This window comes from Emydura macquarii, unplaced genomic scaffold (genome assembly GCF_026122565.2).
Source record: "Emydura macquarii macquarii isolate MOO-44397 ecotype Brisbane River unplaced genomic scaffold, CSIRO-AGI_Emac_v2 contig_561, whole genome shotgun sequence".
In the NCBI taxonomy this organism is placed as follows: domain Eukaryota; kingdom Metazoa; phylum Chordata; order Testudines; family Chelidae; genus Emydura; species Emydura macquarii.
Window position 1 is genome coordinate 16,474,600 of NW_027130698.1, and position 16,778 is coordinate 16,491,377.

The 16,778-nt window shown below is 48.8% G+C and overlaps 1 long non-coding RNA gene across 1 annotated transcript in view; it reads left to right on the forward strand.

Annotated features, from left to right (window-relative positions):
• Positions 1-16,451, forward strand: part of LOC137147832 (uncharacterized) — a 154,751-nt gene extending 138,300 nt beyond the window's left edge. The window contains exons 3-4 of the long non-coding RNA XR_010918369.1: positions 10,125-10,195; positions 16,296-16,451. This is a non-coding gene — a long non-coding RNA (uncharacterized lncRNA). The remainder of the gene's footprint in view (positions 1-10,124; positions 10,196-16,295) is intronic.
• The last annotated feature ends 327 nt before the right edge of the window (positions 16,452-16,778 follow it).

The window sequence follows — 16,778 nt, forward strand, 5'->3', positions numbered from 1 at the left end:
AGGGGGTAGGAGGCATAGACCTTGCCAGGGCCTGCGGTTGGGAAGCGGTGAGGGAGACGGGCTAGTTAGCTTGGGAAGCAGCGCTAGTGGGCAGAATGAAGGTCCGGTAGCCTTCCTGGCCAAAAACGAGCCAGTTCTGTCTTGCAAGCCCAGTAACTCCGAGGGGCCTTTTCCATGGGGCTCAGCATTAGTGAAACTGGAGTTCAGTGGCAGCAGAGTCAGACCAATGCTGAGTGCTTTGGGGAATTCTCTGCCCCCTTTGGATGTAGGAGGACGTGTCATCAGTCTTTTAGCCTCGGGGGGGGCTCTTCTGCAGGCTGAAGACCTGTGTGACGTTTCAGGTTTGCGATGCGACTTGAGAGAGGCTGAAAAAAGGATTCAAAGCTCTGGGAAACATCCAGAAGGAGCAAGGTTTATCTCTCTTGGTATTATTATTTGTACTGCTGTAGTGTCAGGACCCCTGGGTCTTGAACCCAGGTCTGCAGGGTTCATGGAACCAGCCGCTTTCCAACCCACCCACGAAGGCCAGCCCCGGTGTGAGGCTCCGCCCCTGAGGTCTGATTGGTGGAGCCCCAGGGTGGCTGATTGGCCTGCTGGTCCTACTTAAGCTGGCAGCAGGAAGAGGAAACTGAACAACTGGGTCGTAGCCTGTTCTTGACTGTGTGCGCCTCGCGATCCTGCTCTGGGGATCTGACTGGTGGTTCCAGGCTGCCAGGGTGTTTTCTGCCTCTGGCCTCCTGGTATCCTGACCCATCCTGGCTCTTGTCTCATTGTGGACTGTGATTGTGGACTCTCGCTCTGACTACTAGGTCTGGCTGCCCACGACCCAGCTGTGACTCTAGGAGCCCTGGTCATGGACCAGGACCCCATTGTGCTAGGTGCTGTACAAACCCAGCACACAAAGACAGTCCCTGAGTGGGACAGAGCTCACAATCCAAGACAAGAGACGGCCACCACACACAGACCGATGGGGGAGTACAAGGGAACCATGAGATGCTACTGGTCAGCATGATAGGCCGTGATCGCAGCACACCAGCTCCCAAAGGGCTCTGCAGAGATTAGGGGCACCTAGCCGGGAAAAGTGCCTCCCTCCATTTTGAAACACCCTGTGTTTGACAATGGGTTGTGTTAACTAAGGGGAGGGAGGGGGCTCAGCCCACTGCCTCCTACTTCTAGAGCAAGGCACCAGTCCAATCAAAGGGGTGGCTGGGTGCAGAAATCAGCCTGGTCGCTATGACCAGGTGTTCCCAGCTCCAGAAGACCAGGTGGGAGGGGGCAGCTTGTTAAGGGAAGCTGGAGAAATGTGGTAAGGAGGCAGGCAGATAAATGAGGCCCGGGGGAAAATAACAGTGACATTCTTCTTGCTCATTGCAAGCCCCCTACATCCACATCCCTGCATGACCAGAACTTAAACTAGGAACAGCGGGGGAGGCAGTCCGGGGCGGGCCCAGACTCGGCTGTCGGAGAGGAGGAAATGCGATACTGGGCTGGGAATCATTTCACTGGCTGTTTTGTAGGCCAGGAGATAATCGGCGGGAAGCGTGTGTCAAAACTGGACCGTATCTGGGGAAAGCGGGACAGCAGCTGATATGGCAACAAAATAAATAAAGAAAGAACCCAATGCCGTATTCAGCCACTTGGATATTTCAGCTACGGCAGCCTCCCCATTTCCACCCCCGTAGAACGGATTTCATTTTGCTGTCATTAATAATAAGGCAACACAAACAAATGAGTTCACTTGGCATCGCTATCAAACACTGTGGCTGCATCTCCTCCGTCGCCTCGACATCGAAAAATGGAATAGCCCGGGCGAGTGAGTCATTAGCTGCTGACCTGTGACCCTGCCGTGACTCATTTGCAGGCTGTATTTAGGTCAGCGAGCATGAGTTGTTTTTCCACCATCATATTAAAGGGGAAGATTTGCGAAAGGGAAGCTGCCTTTGAAATCGAAGGGCTGAGTGCAGCTCCAGCCCTTCTGTAGTAGGATCAAGGGTTCCATGCCGCCCCGAAGCCTCACCCACTCACCCAGATTGTCCTTCCCATTATACTCAGGTGCTACGTTACTGCAGTCTGCCATTCAGGCTTGAGTCATTATTCGTTATTATTTGTATTACTACAGTGCCTGCCGAGCCCTGGTCACGAACCAGGACCCCATTGTGCTAGGTGCTGTACAGACACAGAACAAAAAGACAGTCCCTGCCCCACAGAGCTTACAAGCCAAGTAGAAGACAAGACACAACAAATGGATGCTGCCAGACACAGCAGAGTACGAGGAAACCACCTAATGTGAGACTGGGATGCGTGAACAGGGGACTCGCAAGTTGTAGAGCGGTTATTCCACCTCTGTCTGTGGCACTGGTGCAAGTGCTGCTGCTGGAACATTGCGTCCATTTCCGGGGCCCACAATTCAAGAAGAAGGTTGACAAATTTGGAGAGGGTTCGGAGAAGAGTTATGAGAATGATAAATGGATAAAACCTGCCTTACTGGGACAGACTCCAGGAGCTATCTTGTTCTGCGAGTGTCCGGCCTGGATCCTGCGTCTAAGTATAAATTCTGGGGGTTATTTTTAAGACATTCATATAAATACATACAATGCCCTTGTTCCTGCCAAACAATAGCATCCTCGTGTGATGCAGCAATGCGGTGGGAACTGTAGGAGGATGGAGCGGGTTAGAATTCCTTGCTTTGCCCCGTAGTATGAGGTAGGCAAGTCTCGGCTTGCTTTAGGCACTTGGGAAAATGCTCCCCTTACTGGAGGATGAGTGAGAGAGAGAGAGAGAGTCTAAAACTGTGGCTCCTGGAAACAGAGGAAGCTGATTATTATCCCTTGCTATGGACACAGTCAGAAGTTTCATGGCATTGAGGGTCGCTCGGCAGCAAACGTGCCTAATTAGCCTGAATGAAGATCTGGTTCCACACCACTTTCTAATTGCAGGTCATGGCCTGCCTGCAAGGCTGTGTGACTTTGAAGGGCAGGGCCCTATAACTGGCTTCAGTTGGGAAAATATGAGACCTCGTCTGTAACGATATTAACGGCTCCATGTGTTGAGCCCACCTTTGTCTTTCCGTCAGGCAAACCTATCCAGCTTGGCTGAAGGAGTGGAGTCTAGTAGTTAGAGCAGGAGACTGGGCGTCAGGACTCCTGGGTTCTAGTCTCAGCTCTGGAGAGGACGGCAGTCTGGAAGTTAGCGCAAGGGGACTAGGAATCTGGACACCTGGGATCTATATCTCCCTCTGCCACTGACTCACAATATTGAGGGCAAGTCACGTCACTTCTTGTGCATCAGTTTGCCCAGAGTTCGAATAGGGATATTGATAGGTCCCTACCAGGCAGGAAGGTTATGAGGCCTACACAATTAGTATTTGTAAAACACTTTGAGATCCTCAGATGAAATGGGATCAGACCCGCTTCACTGACAGATTTGTCATCAGGAAGCCAGGCGATGGAGCTTCCGCTTTAATCCTATAATCACTGGAGATTGTAATTCAGGAGTTAATTTTTTTTATTTTTTTTTTTTTTTTTTAACAGTGCTGAGGTGGAAAATGTGCCTCCCCGTTTCTACACTGAGCTGCTTATATATAGCTCTTGCAAACGGCGCCAAATCAGCAGCAGGTCTGCTGCTTTGCGAACCCCAGGGGTTCTTCTGGCCCCCTCTGCCTGTTCTTTGTCCTTTGTAAACCATCGTTTTCATTAGGAAGCCTGCTCACGGCTGTCTCACCCCGTGTTCCTTTTATCTCCGTTCTGTTAAATGATCTCAAATATGCGATATGATAAAGACAAACAAACACCCGTTCAATTTAGTTCACCCTAATGCCAGACTCTACTTTTACCAAAGTAATTAAGATTAATGCAGTTGATAATTTGGGAGGCATTCTTAAATGTACCCTTCTGGCAGCATCTAACATATAATTTTACCTTAGAAGATTTATCGGAGCACTCAGGTAACAGATAGTTCCTTAGCAAACAGGAGCATTTAGAAGCAAAATGAAAGATTAATATTTCTTAAATAAGTGTCAAAATTAGTCATTCTTTATTACAATCCCACAAAGATGCGGCTGTCAATCTCAGACCCTCTGATGATTCACATAGGAGATTAAAACCACTGCAGGCTTGGGGGAGGGGGGTGTAGATGTAATTCTTGTAAATATTTTAGTATATTTAATGCTATTGAAAAGGTGCCAGATTGACAGTCCAGAAAGTGAAGGTTTCTGCTTATGCACTGTAAAAGGGACTGGAACCAGATCTTGGGCCTGAATAGCCTCAAACTTCAGGAGGGTTCGAAATCTGAATTCAGAATCAGATCCAGCCTTTGCAAATGGCCCCTCCCTTTATCAAGGGCCATTCCTGGATCTGTCACTCCACCGGCTCATCTCCTGCTTATGGGCTTCCCCCCGGACTCGGGGATTAACTCTTGAAGTCCTTCCGTTTCCATGGCCCATCTAGTCCATCCATCTAGGTTCCTCTGTGGCCCCCACCACTAGAGTATTTAAGCACCTCCTACGAGGAATGGTCTGTGGTGAAATTGCTCACTCCCTTCCCTGCTGACAAGAAGCAGGCTTGGTCCTTTCATTTTGTTTTTCCGTTGGGGCGCATATGGAAGAACACCCGTCAGGGCACTGCCGCAGAAAAGCCTGGGCGAAGAGATGGGTTTCATTCCCAGGGTCTTCAGCAAAGATCACTGGCTGTTGTGAGAGCGGCTTCTGTCCCACTAGGAACTGAGACCCTTCCCCAAAATAGTCTCCACTCCAGGTATTGCGTTGTTTCTAGTCTGTGCAGCCCAATCTGCCTCCTTCTCTGAATACCATGTCTCTCCTAAATATGATACTCATCCACGTGAATGTATATTGCGACCTAAGCAAAATGTACTGCCTCTGGAAAAGGGGATGCAATTGATGGACTCCATACTCAGTGCCAGGGACCAGAGCTGTCCATCCCCAGTGTGACTATCATTAACTTCAAGGGAATTATGCTCAGTATGAAGTTCAGTCCTTCCACCTTGGTCAGGTAATGTTAGTTCTCATCTTGTTTTGTGCCAATCCATCCCAATGGCTCCTGGCCTGGTGTATGCCCACTTGGTAGATTTCAAATCTATTTCTGATTGCTACCATGGGCAAGAAATAAATCATCTAAAAATCTGTTTTGAACCTCTGGCCACATCCCTCGTATTCCTTATCAGTCAGATGAGCAATTTTTATTTCCTTGGAAAAGTCTCGGATAAAGTTGGCTGACACTTGAGATGTAACCAGAGTGAGTGTTTGCAGCTGACTTTTCCTCAACGGCAAGGCTCTTTGACTCTGCGCTGTCCCAAAGGTAAATTGTGGGAATTATAGGATTTGCCTTCACTGGTGACCTTGAGCAATTTAAAGTGGGCATCGGGATGGGTAACTTTGAGGGTCGGGGGGAGCCAAATTCCATGTTTTCTTCCCATTTCCACCATTCCCGACAACCCCCGTCTCATTCCCTGAAAATCATGGCTCGTCATAGACGGTCCAGCTAAAGCTTCAGTCTGGGTTGATTCTTCCAGGCAGGTGCCTCTCTCACAAAGATCGCACCAGCTGGAGCGAGGAGCAAAGCTCAGAATGTTTGGATGATCAGTCCAATTTGGATAATCACTCAAAAGTGCAAATTCTTCTCTCACCTATCTCTGAACTGCCCCAATCTCGTGGGGTTGGAAATACCAAGTGCTAGAAATAGGCCCAAGTGACAGAACAGAGATCCAGATTTCAGATACCCCAGGGGCAAACATGTTCTCTCTTAATAGTTAAGGTGGAAGCTGGTCTTCCCTGTGGAAGCCTGATAAAGATAAATACCATGTGCAAAATCTGGTTGCGGATCCAAATTTGGATTCTAAACATGTCATAAGTTCTACAGTGTTCAGAGCCAGGATTTTGGTTTTGGACCGTCACTAGAAAGAAACCCTTGGAATGGCCCTTCCCAGTGCTTCTGCTCCCAGGAGTGGTTGGAAGCAACCTAAGCAAAAAAACAAACAAACAAACCATGAAACGCCTTCTCCAAACCTCCTCAATAGGTTCTGCTCTAGCTTTAAGCCTGAGGCTCAGCTTTACTAATGTTGTGTGCAAGCAATGGCTGCCCACCCCTCGTGCTGGTCAAAAGCAGCACGTCGTTTCTAACCCTTCCCAGCAAGAGCCATGGTCCAATTTTAAAGCCTTTATCATTTTTCTCCTTCCCAGGCAATTCCCACAATGTACAATTGCTTATTTGTTCCCTGGCAGCCCAGCCAGAGGTCAGCACTTCCTGGCTTACAGAACCTGCCTTGCTTTCTCAACACGATCCGTTTTGGGTACGTTTACTGGAAATGAGGCTCGTGTCCCGCCCCCAGTGGTGCTTATTTGGAAGTTGTGCTAGTTACGGCCTTTCTCTACCTGGTGCTCTGAAGTGTTTCTCCTCCGTTCTATTGACCAGGGAGACGGCAGTAGTGGGAGAGGGTAGTTTTGAAACATGCTATCCACGAAAAAGCTTTTGCTTTACTGCACAGAGGCAGGTGAAGGGAATTATCAAAGCTCCAATTGTTAAATGTTCTCTCTCTGTTTTTGTTGGTCCCAGACTGGGCTTTCTCTGAACTCCACTTTCCAAAGGGTGACGCAGAGGCCAGACACTCCATTTCTGCTTTTTGTTTATTTGACCAGAAAATGAATTAATGTCAGAAAAGGATTAAGAAATGTTTCTGGGTTTGACCATGTAATTAATAAACTCTTGGGGAACACAAATGCCTGTTAACTCTTTGCAGGACAAGTTTAGAGCTAGAGAATTGTCCTCAAATCTCTCAGGAATGATGATGATAATTTTAGAAAACCACCTTGCCTTTTGAACGTCAGCTTTCTTCCCAACTGATTCCAAAGGGCTTTGCAAGTTGATGCACTGGAATTGCTTCATCCACCACTGAAATGCGGCCAGGTCTGGGGTGGTGTGTGGTGGCCATTTAACAGCATGCAGCAATGCTACACTCCCATGCAAGACAGTAAATGAAGAATAAACCAGTACAGAATTGAAACTAAAAAGGAATATTGGTAGCCAGGGTGAAATTACCCCAACTGGGATTTAGCCAGGACACCAGGGTTAACAGCCCTACTTTTGTGAAACATACCATTGGATCTTTAATGGCGATCTGGGTTTCGTATCTCATCTAAAGACACCATCTCCTGCAGTGCAGTGACTGAGCGGCGCTGATTCAGTACTGTCTCCAGAGGTAGGCTATCACTAACTTCCTTCAGCAGCCTGGGTGCTTCTCTGTGGTCAAGTCTTCCATCCAAATACTGGCCAGACCCACTTAGCTTGTGAGGTCTGGTAAGATCACGGCATGAGAGAGTCTGGCTGCAAGATGATGACAGTATCTCCTCCATCATGCAAGGAGGATGGACTGGATCATCCAGAAAATGCCTCTTCCAACCCAAATTATTTCTATGTGGGAGACTTGAATTCCATTACCAGTGCTGATGTCTCATCCCCGTTGACTAAGCTGGGTGTTGCTTGTGAGAAGAATGTGTCGTGTCAGGCTTCAGTGATCCCTCTGGTTAGTGAGCAGCCTTGATGGACTCCGTCCCAGTGCAGTTTACCTGGCGGAGTGTTCTTCTCCGCAAAAGGGCTGGGGGGCAGTGGGGGGCAGCTAGAATGGTTCTGCAGAAGGGCCCCAGGAAGGATAACACACCTGGGAGAGAAGGAGAAATACGTGAGATGTGAGGCTTAAAAGTGATATTGCAAATGCCCTGCAGTAGTGTAAAGAGTGTCTGCACAGCTGGGTCTGCTCTGCCCGTGAAGTATGTGTGTGTCACCCCCATTATTGCTAGAGCAACACACTTCCCCCAGAAAGCTGAACAGGCTGCCCTGTCACACACTAACCTCACCAGATAACGGAGAGCTGGCATGGCTCGGGGAAATGCTGGACCTCCAGCCTCTGTAGGACATGGGCCTGATCACAGGGTTGGCTTCCAAACTGGTGGATTGAAAATCCTCTTTGAAATAAGCATATTTGCAGGAATAGATCAGGAATATGGACCGCCAATAGCAGGTGTCCTACAGATGGGACTCGGCTAACAACAAGACATATTTGGTGTTTTATTTAAAAAAATAACAAAACACAAGGAGGGAAACCTTCTTCCCTGTGTTGATCAAAGTCAACACACAGATTCTGGAATTAAAGTTCTTCCCATCACGCTGCATTGTCTTTCTATCTCTCTTTCTATCTTTCCATCCCCGTATGCCCCCTTCTATCTGTCTATTCCCATACTCAGCCCTTTAACTGTCTATCTTTCTATCCCCATACACACCACCCCTGTGACTGTCGGTGTCTACCTTCCATCCCCATATACACCCCTCTGTCTGTATATCTATCCATCCCCATACACAGCACTCCTCTGTCTATTTATCCATCCCCATCCACACCCCTCTATCTGTCTGTCTATTGCCACCTACCAAGGACATTTTACAAGAAATAACAGTAACAATCTCTCTCACTTTTTTCCTTCCCAGCCTGTAGGAGAAACCGCATGATTGATTTGGACAGGTTTTGGTTTTTCTGCTCGTGTGACTGTGGGTGTGTTGGTTGTTTGCAGAAGTTACAGAGGGAGAGCTAGTGGACTTCAGCTGGGGTGCACGGCTGGTGGTACGATGCTGAGCAGGGGATAGTTTCTAGTCTGCGTCCCAAACTAAGTTTCTTTCTCTGCAATCCAGCACCAGCAGGGAGTGCTGGGAAAACAGGAAACTGAGCGCCCTGAGATGGGGCTTCTCCTGACCCTCTCTGGAGTGGCACTGATGGAGTCACTCATCCTGCCCTCCTTGTCTGTGAGGAGAAACTGCCATGGGGCCTACAAGGAGGGGGAAGGGAAACTGAGGCTACAGGCAGCTCTGATCTGCAGCTCAAATGTGGCAGGTTGCTGAGAAGGCAGAATAACTCAGGGCAAAGTACTGGGCTGGGGGGCATGCTCTGTTGGAGCTCTTCCTAACTCCAGGAAGGAGATGATTCGGGAGAGATTCTTAGCTTTTATGGGACCTCCGAAGTCAGGAACCACTCGTCCCAAGACCCTGCAGTGTGCATCCTGGAAAGGGAACCCCGATGCCCCCAGGCCAGCCTGCCCTACGTCCACGTGTTGCTGTGCCACAGAAATGATCAGCGGGGTCTGTAAGAAGGGCTAGTAACCTCCCAGTTCTTCTTTGGGGAGCCATGGGCTCCTTGGCACACCTGCAGCAGGATGGCATGGGAAAGATGTGCTTTGGGCTTCTCTCCTCCTTTCTCCTTTTTAATCCTTTATTCCATCTTGCACCTCCCTTGATTCCTGCTGAGTTTCCCTCTGGCTGATCTGTTTCCAACCTTTTGGCAGCGATGCATCGGTTTTTAATCACTGGGGCCCTTAGATGATCAGATTACCCTCATACATAAATAATCTCAGTAACATGAGTGTAAACCTGGAGCAACTCAACGGATTTACTCCAGATTTTCGCCGACACAGTTGAGATCAGAATCTGACCTCTGGGATTTCTACAAGAATGCCGTCAACAGCCTGGGAGCAGAGAACGGGAGACAGGACTCCGAGGTTCTATTCATGCTTCTGCCACTGAGATGTGGAGCGAGTCCCTTTGCCTGACTGTGCCTCAGTTTCCCCACCTGTGGCAGGGGGATCATGCTCCCTGCCTGTGGTGCCTCCACGGGTGTTTCAGGGATTAATGAGTCAGTGCTTACCCAGTGCTTTGAGAATACGCTCTGTCAGTGCTGAGTGTTGCTGTTTGGCACGTGTCTAGCTAAAGCTGCGAGACTGGAGCAAGAATTGACAAGCTGAAGTGAAAGGGCTTTAAGTTTTTGCAGCCATTGTCTTGCTGGCAGCCCCTGGGAAAGTCCGGTGTCTCTCACGCACTACAAGGAGCATGCACTTGAAACTGGCTCACTTGAGTCATTCAGAGGCGGCGGTGGAAGTTGTCTGTACATTAGTCCTGTGGGAGTCGTCCCCCCCCCCCCCCCCCCGCACGTCCAGCAGTCTGGTGTACCTCGCCGCGGACGGAGAGCACTCCCTGCACGTCAAAGCCTGGCCCGGACGCTTTGAGGCTGTGATCCACCGTGCCGGCAGCCAAGCCAAACACACATGCTTGACATATTTTTCACTTTCTTTTCAGCCAAGAAATTCACAGTTCATGGGAGGTTAAACTGAGCCCCGGCAGTAGCTGAGTGACGGCAACTTTCCAAGGTATGGCCAGCTGACAAGGCGGGATTTGGGGCTAGTTCTGCAATCCAGACATTCTGCTCTGTCTCCCCTGATAGGCTGAAGTGGTGCCTCTCTTCCCCTCTCCACCCATGTGCTGTTTCCTTTTGCTTTCTACGTTGCCCCAGCAAGCAGAGCCCCCAACACACTGCCTGCCCCCCCCTGCTGTTGACCTTTGTTGCCACTTTAAGGGGGCTTGCCAGCTCCCTCGCGGGCTAAGGAGTTTCACACTATGCTGCAGCCTAGCAATAAGAGACAGAAACTTTCAACAGTCCCGGCTTTGAGAAAGGGCCAGTTGACAAGAGGAAGTGATTTTTCACAGTCCCAGCCAAAGACTTGGTTTCAGAGACTTCTCTTTAACCTGCCGGAGTATAATTTAAATCTTTAAAGAGCCTTCTGTATATTCACGGTAGACAAAATAGAAGTGTGTTCATTGCCACCCTCTCTTTCTCATGGAGCTTGTTTAAAACTAATAAACAAGGCCTGGAGGGGGAAAGGGGGGCAGTTCTGGAGGCTGCTTTTCTAACTGTAGACCAATTCTTCCTGCACTACTGGGCTGGTCTCTCGTTTATTCCCCTCTTTCTTCTCCAGAGGGGTATTAGTGGAGTGGGTGCCGCTCCTGGGGCCTGTTGACCAGCCGTACGGTGGCATTTCTTTTCCCTTCATCAGTCAAAGGCATTTGCCCGGAAAAACCCATCGGAAATTTTTTTCATCCGCTCCCTCTGCATGTTCCTCACCTTGAACAATTGTGTGTTCTGTGGCCAGAGTTACCGAAAATGATCAGTGGTTGGCTTTGGCAGTTCTCCGCGCTCAGATAAGAGTGACCAATCTCATGCTGATGGTGTGTAACGATGCTAGCACCTAAAGGCCCTGACTGAGAGCAGGACCGCCTTGCACAAGGTGCTGCACAGACTACACCCAACGTCAAGTGCCCATTGTGTTGGGCATTGCATGTACAGATAGTGAGAACAGCTCCTGCCTTGAAGAACTTACAGACTAAATGAACAAAACAAAACAAAGACAGGAGGAAGGAAATATTATCCCTGTTTTACAGATGGAGAATTGAGTCACAGAGCGATTGAAATGAGGTCATTGCACAAGGACATAAAAGGCAGTCTGTGACTAAGCCAAAAATTGAACCCAGATCCTCTGAGTCTCAGCCCGGTGCCTTAACCTTGCTACCATTCATTGGGTGTGGCACAATTGGCTGGGGCTGTATGATGCAAACAGGGTGGGAAACTGTCCAAAATTGCCGCAGAAAAACCACAACATGTTTCTTTTTAGGGAAAAATATGTCGCCTCCCGCAGCCCCTCCAGCATTCCTTCAGCAGCTGTCTGAATGCTTTTGCACAACCGTTTGTGACATCACCATCATTTCCACCACAACCAGCTGTGGTACAGCTGGGACGATCCTGATTCAGGGCCGCAAATAAGCAGCAGGAGGAATTCTTGGCTGGGACCAAAAGTAGCTGCGTTTTAGCACCTGAACGCCTGCTGCCAGGAGGCTGCTTTGACAGGGACAGGGATGTCCTCATTGGTCTTTGTATGTCCCTAACCACTAGGAACTTAAGATCTAGCCCTGGAGAGCCTGCTTTCATGCAGCTGGGCAGAAAGAAGCCAGGAAGAGAAAGAAAGTGGTTTCTAAAAACCGAATGAGCCAAATTCCGAGGTGATGTGTAGAGTGGTTAGTTGGACTCTCAGGGATGTCTGCACTGCAATAAAACACCCGCAGCTGGCCTGGATCCGCTGACTCACACTGAAGACCTATAAAATCGCAGTGTAGACATTTGAGCTCAGACTGGAGCTGAAGCCCAAACGAGACCCAACGAGTGGGGAGGGCCCCAGGGCCCAGCCCCCCAAATGTCCACTTTGCTAGTTTTTGTTCTGCAGCCTGAGCCAACTGACCCAGGGCAGCCGCAGGTCTTTGACGGCAGTGTAGACGTACCCTTGTGCTAGCTTAGACCTGCACCGAGGAAGTGGGGCCGTACCTGTCTCCATGCGTGTCTGGAGTATGACTGCAACCCATTGGGGCGTGAGTGCTCTGGGTCCCTCCCTGTGCTGATCCACTGAGGAAATTAGTTGTTAAAGAAGTGGAGTGATGGCTCTCTAGTTCAAGCTGTAGCAGTTCATACGCTTCAATCCAGAGATCCCTACTTCAATCCCCAGTATGTCAGCCAAGAGGGCGGTCATCTGGTGAATGCCAGGAGGCTGATAGCGCCGTCCTTGCATTTCTGAGCACGTCTCCGAGCCGTGGCATGGAAGGCACATGAACAAATGCTCACCAGCGTGGGTGCGGCCCACTTCCAAGGTGGGAGAGGATCGTGCAGGGCAATCGGGTGCTGAGATGTAAGCTCAGTATAAATACACTGATGGCAGGATGGCCCAGCTGTAACTGGGGGGATCAAACCGAGCTCGGGAAATGTCAGGCTGACAACACAGTCCAGTGCAACTTCTTCTGGTGTAGCTCCCGCCAGCCAAGCCGAAGCCCAAGAGCACTTCACAGGGGGAGACGATGTAGGAACAGCATTAAAGTGAAACCATGGTAGCAAAGGGAGGGGAGCACTTCTGAGGTGCGGGGAAGGAGGAGAGATGTATCTAAAGATGGGATTTGGAAGGAGAGTCTGTGAGGTAGAGAATCCAGGGAGGCTGTTCCAGACAGCAGGAGCTACGCAGGAGAAGGCCCTGGCCAACACCATCCAGACTGTTTGAAAATGGAACTCATTTTTGAAATTGAAACATTCCCCCCCTTCCCTCCCCACACAGCCACCTGCGCAGCTGGGAACTGAAACTTCGGCTTTGTCGCCACCCCAGTGGCACAGCTGCAGCGCCATCACTGTGCCACTGTAGCGTCGACACTTCCTACATCAATGGAAGGGGTTTTCCCGTCAATGCAGAACATCTGCCCTCTCGAGGAGTGGAAGCTAGGATGATAGCAGAATTCTTCCATCGACTTAGCAGTGTCTACAGGAGAGGTTAGGTCAACTTAACGATGTCGTGCCGGGTGTGAAATACGTCACAGCCCTGAGCAATGTAGCTAGGCTGACCTAAGTTTTAGGCGCAGACCAGGCCTTAGAAACAATCTGCTCATGGTAGTCACCTGAGAAGCAAGAAATGAAACTGACTGTAAACAAGAAGTGAAACAGACCAGCCAAGTCCCAGCTGAGCAAAATGCAAAAGAGCAAACAGCCAACCTGTGTGGTTATAAGTATATTCTTAGGCAATCTCCATTTCCATTTAATTCTGTTTTCAGCAGCACAGGAGGTGAATTTTTTTCTCAAGGTAGGTTCTGTCTTGTGTCACCAGACACTACAGTATTGAGTGTGAACAATTGCTGAGGTAGTGTCCCTTTAAAACAAAAAGCCCCACCGCCTTTTTCAAATGTCCGATCAGTAGCACATTGGAATTACCACCCACGAAGGCCTGATTTTTCTAAGCCCATGTCCCTGCTGTGCTCGTTTGGCTGTCGCCACTGTGCGAACAAACCCACTGACTGCATGTGCCAGGGGAGTTAGTTGCATAAACTGGTTGTTTTCATCCTAAATGGCCCACCCAGCAAGTGCCCACTCCCTTCGGAGCAGGTTACAGGTGCATGGGCTAGCACTGGGGCATTGGTGGGCATACAGGACTTAGCCTCTGGAGGCTCCGATCTCTAGCACCTAGCTTAGCTTTTAAAATGCAATCCAAAGTGACTGCAGGACTGGCTCAAGCGCAATAGTCATTGTTAATGTTACGGTAGTAGCTAGAGGTTCCAGTGAGACCCAGGACCCAGTGTGCTGGGCACTGTGCGGACACCTAAGAAGAGGCAATTGCTGTCCCTAAGAAGAACTTACCATCTACATAGACAAGACAGGCAAAGGACATATTATTATTCTATTGTGCAGATGGGGAACTGAGGCACAGAGAGACCTAAGTGACTTACCCAAAGTCACACAGAAAGATTGAGCTAGAAATTAAATCCAGCTCTCCTGGGTCCCACTCCAGCACCTTGCCCACAAGCCTATCGTCCTCCTGCGATGGGACAGCACCTCGTCTCGGGCCCCTTGCACACACACTGTTTCCGTGGTCGCTTTGGGGGCTCCGCGCCTCCTACCTGAGCCACGTAGGTTTTGTGGTTTTTTCCTCCAGTAATAGGACAGTTCCACACGCCACTGGCTTTGTTTTTTTAAACTGCTAGACCTTTGAGTCGTGCTGCCAGGGCAGGAAGTTCGGCAGTTATTTACACTGGCCCCCAGCAATAATGCAGCAGTTAACTCAGGCCGGTGCAATGCAAATGTTGCAGTTTTTAGGATACACAAATGAGCCTTTCCTTCAAAAATGGCTCCTTTATGTGGCTGACTGAGCACAACTGTGATAATGTAACTAGCCCTGGCCTTGGTTATTTTATCTTGGCAAGGAGCCTTTGCAAATGTAAACAGCAGTAAACAGACTTTACAGTTGTGGCTTGAATCAGCATAAGTGGCGTATTGTTGTGAAAGCTAACTCCATGCGTGCTGAAGGGCCGTGTGTTCACTCTGGCTAGTTTGAGGGGAGTAGGAGCGATAGGGCTCTGGCCGTATCAGTCTGGGATTTATTTTGCTTAGCGGAGTGTGAAACCACAGAGGAATTCTAGAATGTCAGCTTCCATTGGCAGCGGCTGGATTGATAGGCAGGGTCACAGAGCCAGGCAGTCGATTGTGAGGGGCAAACCGCTTCTGCAGGCCTTAGCGAATCCTCCCCTAGCCGCCTGGGCAACTGATCGTCTCGTCCTTGGCAAAGCAATTTACCGTCTCATGTTGTTGAAGGCAGGGCTGCTGTGGCTATCAGCTGGGCAGCGTTGTCCTTTGCATCAGTCTTAACAGGGATGCTGCTTTGCACGTCTGCGGCGATGGCGACGCTAGAGATCTTACAGCTGCGCTGCTGCAAACTCTCTAACGTAGCCACTCGACGCTGACTCACGAGAGCGGAATTACTCCAGACCCTGCAAGCAGCAGTAGCTATGTCGGCGGGAGAAGCTCTCCCCCTGTCCACACCAGAGCTTAAATCAACATCAATGATGGCGCTCAGAGGGGTGGCTTATTCACACCCCATGAACGACCTAGCTTATGTCGACTTAAGCTGTCATGTAGCCGGAGCCTATGACACCTTCTATCCTAGGAGCTCAAAGTGCCTCTGAAAAGAATTCCCCATGTGATCCGAGGTGCCCCCCTGCCTCTCTGTCAGTAGGCTCCGCTCTCAATGGGGGTCAAAAAGGATCTTGCCCTACAACTGTGTCTCCTTGCCATCAGCCCCAAACAAGGCCACCAATGCTCTCTACCATTCCCTGCGGAGATTGGGCATGAGTTTAGGTTTCTTCCTCTTAGCCTCATTGCCCTGGGGTTGTTCTCTAATGCGACTAGCTAGAGAAGATGTTATGGGGCATCTCCCCGTCTCCTCTCTCTCCCGCGTGAGTTCTAGGCACACCTCTAAAACGCTTAGAGAAATTGAAATTCCCTCCAGGAGATTGCTTTGACTCACAGAACAAAAAAGACTTCTGTAGTAGGATTAATCATAATTCATAGATTTTAAGAGCAGAAAGGACCACTCGGATCATCTAGTCCGACCTCATGCATAGAACTTCACCCAGTGATTCTTGTATCTCTAGCCCATAATATTTGGTTGAGTTGGATTATATCCTCTAGAAAGACATCCAACCTCAATTTAAAATCTTCAAGTCATGGAGTGGGTATAGTTGTTCCAAGGGTTAATTACCCTCACTGTTAAAATGTGCACCAGGATAGTCAAGTTGTTTCAATTAAACTATCTATCGTGGTCTAAAGATCCTGCAGAAGTTCTCATTTTCTATTCAAATCTCTTCCATACAGGATTTTCTATTTGTATAGGAGAAAGGTACATGATTCAGTGGCATATAGGAATCCTGTCAAGTCAAATTGAAATATTATAAACATTAATATCCTCACCAGTGTTACAATTAGCATCTTGGCTATTAAAATTGAAAGAATGCTAATCAGCTACTTTACTTTTCAGCAATTTTTGGTTTCTTTTTTATCTTTTCCTTCCATTGGCCAATGACTGTAAACTGATCAATTTCACCTCTCTCTCTCCCCAGGGCCAGTTTCTGGTTAATTTCCCTTTGGAGATTCCTCTCAATGCTGCAATGTTTGCAAAGACTGCAGAGGACTGTTTATTTTTTTAAAAAACTGCTTTCAGTGGGATTTAAAAAGAAACAATTGGAAATAATTCTGTTTAAATGATTTGTGCATGTTTGTTTTTACACCTAGATTTGGGGTCCAATTGAACTGACAGTTTCCTTTTAGAAAATACGTATTTGATTCTTGTTTCACGTTTCGTGGCTTGAAATTCTGTAATGGTGTGTCATCTGGTGAATTCTTTACTCATTTTTTAGGATCTCACTTACTCAACTAAAGGGCGGGAGGTGGCCTTTAAACCTTTAAAACTCTACTGGGAAATTAGCTTTTTGTCAGAGCAAGAAAAGATGACAGACCCAGGAGAGAGACTGCTGCCACACTCAAATCATGGTTTCAGATGCCTGGGCAAGGAGCAAGCGTTGACATAAGCAAATAGTCTGGCC